Below are 6,000 nucleotides of genomic sequence, written 5' to 3' on the forward strand. Positions count from 1 at the left end.
GATCTGTGCTGTTGGGATGTGCAAGCTGATGGGAGAGCCATTGTTTCTGGGACAGCTTTTAATTTCACTTTCAACCTGCTCTACATTATTTGCTAAATCAATTTACAGAAAAAAAATCAGTTCAATCAATGTTTGGGAAAAGATGTTTTAGTTTTGGCAATTAATTTTAAAAACAACTGAAGATTCATTTCAGTGAGAGAGTACAGCTGTCACGAGCCTCAGCTACCTGAGGCTGATTACAGTCCAAGTAGACAACAATACAGTTTTCAGCTTTCATGTTAAAAATCTCATTTGAAGTGTGAAATTAATGTCTTTTCCTGGTATGTTTCTTGCTAGATGTCTCCTCCATTTGTGGTTTAACCAATTATTTTAACTTTAATTCTTTGCCAAATGAGCAGATTTACCACATACAGATCCCTCTTAATGCAAGTAGTAAAGTATTTCATCCTGTTCTGGAAGTTAAGACTTCAGAAAGGTTCAGAAGGATCAGTAAGAATGATTCAGGAGTTGGAAACCATACCTTAGAGCAAGGTACTTAGGCAACTCTTTCTAGTTCACTTAAACAAAAGGTGACTAAGAGCGGTTAGTTCAGATCCTGTTCAGTTTATGAGGAGGCTTTGGATCATAGAGGTGTCCTAACACGGATAAGAAATTCCTTTCTCAACCCCAGTGTCAGGGTACTGGAGCACTTTGGAGTGAAATAGGGAGTACAGTTAACTTTTGGAGACACTTGCTGAATATTGATTTGCCCTTTGCACTCTTCAATGTGAAATTTATGTGGAAAGAACCAAGTGTTCCCATCCCACTGTACATTGGTGGACATGTTTTCAGCACAATCCAGCCAGTGCTGCTGGTGGGACAGTATCTCCTGTGCTTTAATCCATACAGGAATTCTTTTGGTCTACATTGTTAACCGGCCTGAATATCCAGCATGTTAGCAACCACCAAAGTGAGGTTTTAGCCTCCATGTGATCCTTTGCAATTTATTATTAGCTTCATATTCTATGGACTTTCATAACACACAGTCTCTGCCTTTTTGGAATGGAAATCGACAGCTGTGGAAAAAAAATGGCTTAGTCAGGCTGCAGCTCTTCCTGTGTGGCCTTTGTGTCCCTGTCCTGATGACCAGAGGCCTCTGGAGGGTGCAGAGAGCCTGGAGCTGTAGTGCACCAGTACCTTCCTGCTGCTGCCCCAGTCTGGGACACGAGGGGCTTCTCTGCTAGGTCAGGTTGTCATCACTCAGCAGGGACAGTTGCCCAGATGGTGACCTTGCTGTCTGTGCTGTGCCCACGCAGGTGTGGGAGCATCTTATCCAGCTCTCCATGCTAACTTTTTCCCAATTTTTTGATTCGTCAATCCACTGAGACCTCTGGAAAGGACATTGGAAAACTATTGGAAGTGTGATACTGACTTCAGTCTTCCAGCCTGATGAATACATAGCTCTGGTTCTACCCTGTGCCCTCGAGGCTGACAAGAAGGCACAGTTTGAAAGTGCAAGTTAATACACTGTGAAGGTTCTTTTGGTGTAAATTGATGGGGGCAGGCAAAAACACATGTAGGAACACCGAGGCTACAAAATAAATAAATTGGGACTTTCTGCATCCAGTTCTATTAAAAACTGGGACAGAACTTCACTAATTGGAAGAAGTGACAGATACCGAGAGTCAAGTGGCTCCAATAGGAGTGTTGGTTCTGGGAGATGAGCAAAGGTAAGACTTGCCTTTTTGGATGCAGATTGGCAGGAGTGAAAGTTGGCAGAGCTGAGCCAACAGTGAGCTCTTTAAAAATCCCATCCTCACCCTTTGAGTTCTCTGGGTACTGTGTTCCCTTGGGCTGTGTGACTGTACACAGCAAAACACCTTTAAGTACTTCCATGCTGGGTTTGAGTATTGGCTCATGCTCTTCTTCAGTTGCCTGTGGGCAGGTTTATAAATTATGTGCTGAGGCTTATTTCTTTTATGTGGTTTCTTGAAATATGCTTAAACTTAGGAGATATTTAGTCAGTATCTTTGCCTCTTTAAAAACCTTCTGCTGTGTTACTCATATATTAGGTTTTGGGTTTTACAGAACCTCTTAAAAACCTCTTGACCAGCAGATCTGCAGTAAAGGTGTGCTGGCCACAAAGCCCACCATCCTGGTGCCACCATGTGCTGCTTGTCAAGGTGCCCCTTCTTCCCTGGTTCATCAACTGAACATTGTTGGCAACAGTGAGCACTTAAGTAGCTAAATGTCTATTCAAAGAGTGGCCTGCCAAGTTATCAGTGCAGGCATATTTTTGTAAAGAAATACGCAGCTCAGCTTGTGGTGATCATTGAGAAGCTGAGCTGCAAAAACATCAACACCACAAGGACACAATATTTTTCTCCTGCTTACAACACGGTCGTTTATTTTGGAATTCTTATGCCAGCTGAGGACTCCAGGGCGGTGACAGTAGAAGAGTTGTCCAGATGCCAGGGAAAAGAGAGAACTGTATATTACTCCTGTCCTGAAATGGTAGAGGGCAGGGAGAAAAGCTGAGTAATGATTTGAAAGAATACATTCCTCTAAGCTTTCCAAGGGAATCCACAGATTGCTCCCACCACAGATACCTGCAATACTTTGAAAATATGTACAAAATGAGATTGCTAAATGATGATTGCTGAATTCCCTGGTCTTTCCTGTACCCTCTGCAGAGATCTGCAGATTTGGAACAACCTTTCTATTAAGATAAATGACTGGCTTTCAAATTAGCTGGGAAAGCTATCACATAATAAAGTGATTGTGATGGGAGCAATCTCTGTGCTTATGGCCAGAGAGGTGGTGGGCTCTGACATCTGACCAGGGTGGCCAAGCAGCAGACAAAGTGTAAACAAGTAACTATAATAGAGACTTTATTTGGGGTTATGAGGAAAACTCAAATCACTGTGTCTTTCTATAGTATGTAGAGACAGGTTTTTTTACCTCTTACTGTGGTACCATTTCTGTGTGGAGACAGCCCCTCCAGCTCTCAGCATTATTTAAAACTTTTAAATTCTCTGGCAGTTCACAGCATTAACTTTTTGAAAGAGACTGTGTTCATCAAAATGTAGGGAGCACAGTCTGTATAGCATTGTGCAGAGGCTGTGCAGAAGTTTCTCCTGGGTCATATCACAGAATCTGATGTTTTTAAGCCTTCTTTTTAAAGGCTTTTTTTTTTGTGTTTTATCTGGAAACAAAAATTGAGCATAGGTGCTGAGGTACAGGTGTGCTGAGGCAAACCAGAAAATAGTTCTGTTTCATTCTCTAACTTCTGTCCTACCATCTGTTACCTCAAAGGTTTTACTTATGCTATAATTTTTTGAGGGAGCAAGAATTCTTACACATTTGCACAACACCAGACATGGCTGGTACATGTCCAAGCTTTTAGGTACTATGATAAAATAAAAATTAAAACTTTGAAAGGATATATTTTTTTTTATATCCCGTGATTGTCATGGGTGTGATGTTGTTTTATGGCTAGAGAACCAAGACATAGATGGTCTCCAGTCAAAGTTATCAAGTATCTCCTAATTATGGCTGTGCTTATTCAAACCACCTAAGAGCTGGTATTTCATACCAGGACTTTATGTGTTCAAAGCCCAGTTCCAGTTGGTTTGCACTGCAGCTGTTGTGAATGCACGCCCTGCTATGAATGGAGCCCAAGTGAGGCTGCATAGCTTAAGTGTTGTTGAAAATGAAACATAGACATTAAGTGGCCATCTGTGGAAAGTTTTCAGTTGCTTTCATGCTACTGCACTGGGATTCGTGGCAGAACCCAGGGAGACAATTCATGTTTCTGTGATGATGTTCATTTCCTGCAAGTGCTGCCTTTATCTTCCTGCAATCTTCTGCTTGGGTCAGATCATCTAATTACTGTAACAAATCAGGGAGTCCTGTTTCTGCAACAGTTTCCTTTCACTGTATATCCATTGTCAGGTGCACCCACACTAGCACAGAGGTGAAAAAGGAATGCACACACTGACTGTAGAAAGAAGTGTGGGCAACAAATGGCGCTTGCTCAAATAATGAAAAACTGTAGCAGGAAGTGTGAGAAAATTCAGGGCTGCTTCTCAAACAATAATGGCACATGGCAGAACATGGTCCAGTATCAAAAATGCGCTTCCTCCACACCAAGACAGTTCAGCTTCCTTCCTTTGTATATCACACTTTTGACTAAAGGTAGTTGAAGGTCCTCTATCTCCAGGGTGGGTATTTGCAAAGCAGAGATAAAACAGTGAGAAGTATTACAAAGGCAGCAATATATTTCTAAATCATGAGTAACTTCCACTGTAATTAAATCAGAACATGCTATAAAATCCATGAGGCCCTGTGGTCTATCCCTGCCAACATGACACTCTACAGAAGATAGGAACTGGTCCTCTTCTTGGTTTTGCTGTTTTGTGACCCTGGACAAGCTGATTTTCTACTTTACTTCCTTTTATGTTCTCAAGTTTTGTCTGTGCTATCTGTTGAGAGGATCAAAATGCACACCCTGACCTGCTGTTCAACACATGCCCAACACCCACTGCAGAGGGATCCTGGTCACACTGCACTGACATTCACCTGATACATTTCACTGGAAGAGCATGGTGGCAGAAGGACCTGGAGGAGCTGAACTCAACAGAATAATCATTGATCAAACACTGAGTACCCATAGCATGGTGCAGAAAAAAGACTGGCTTGTATGAAATCTGTTGGATTATCTTACCTATGGTTCTGATAATAAATCTCTTTACAAGACTACAGCTATCCTTGTATACTACTGTATACATGTTCTTGATGTTTTGAAAATTTTCAAAGCAGCCTTTTCTAACATTCTCAGTCCACATTACAATAGCCTTATCTCCTTGTACAAAATGGCTTCTTTGCCTAGTGAATGATTTAATTTCAACCAAACAAATCAAAGTCAATCTTTATTATGAGCAGCAGCACGTGGCACTGCAGGATTTTAAAGCGCTGACAGGCATGTCAGAGCTCAGTTTTCAGTTCTGTCATAGATTTGTGCAACCATCTCTTCAATTCAGGGGGTGACTGGCTGCACCTCTATCAGCAATGAGCCATGCAGCCCAGGTGGAGAACAGTCAGGTTGTCCTGGGCCTTGGGAGAGAGGGTGAGATGGGCTCCTTTAGCCAACCAAATCTGCCTCTTCCCACTGTAGTTTTGCCACTGGTTTGAGCACATCAGGGTTCCACTAACTTGATAAACAGGACTTATGCCAGGACAGTGGTTCAGTGACAGGAAGCTGTTCTGAGGGGTTTGTTCCCCTTGAACATTCATTGGCAGCACCCCTGCTAAGGATACCTGTGTGTATGAGCTCCCATCTGCTGCTTTTTCATCAGCTAGGCAAACAGGGATCTCAGGGAATCAAGAGGCTCGATTGCTCTTTGTTGCTGTGTTTGGAAAGCTCTGTTGCCTATTAAAATGCATGTGAGGTTTTTCTGTCACTTCACAGGCATCTTGAATTAAACCCCTTCCAACGTCAGGATCTAAGCTGCAGGTTCAGGTTCTTACCTTTAAAATCTGTGCATTAAGTGCCTTGTATCTACCTGGTATAGCTGTTGAACTAATCAATGAACATTCTACTATTTACATTTATCCTTCCAAGCTGAGAGATCATGCACCACTGACATTGAAAAGGCTGAATGATTTGCCCCAGTTCATGCTTCTGAATAAAACTGACAGCTATGAGATGGAAATGTTCAGCTCGAGTTTTATGCAGGAAAGATTTATCAGACAGAGGTGAAGTCTTTGACCCAGTTTTGTCCTACTGGGGTCTCTATGTACAAGCTACAGAGGGAAAGGAGGGGTCCCAAGCACTGATATTTTCAGGTGTCTCTTGCTCTCCCAGTTACAGCCAGTGGGATTTTAGGATAACTCAGCACGGTGCTGCAGCCTGAGCAGGGGTTGTTGCAGGGCTGCTCAGGGATTGCTGCAGAGCAGGGCTCGGGGCAGGGGGAGGCCGGGCACTCGAGGCACCACATCCACACTCAGGGAGTGCTCAGG

This window comes from Agelaius tricolor, unplaced genomic scaffold, assembly GCF_023055355.1.
Source record: "Agelaius tricolor isolate 1412-34295 unplaced genomic scaffold, bAgeTri1.0.p SCAF_32, whole genome shotgun sequence".
Taxonomy (NCBI): Eukaryota; Metazoa; Chordata; class Aves; order Passeriformes; family Icteridae; genus Agelaius; species Agelaius tricolor.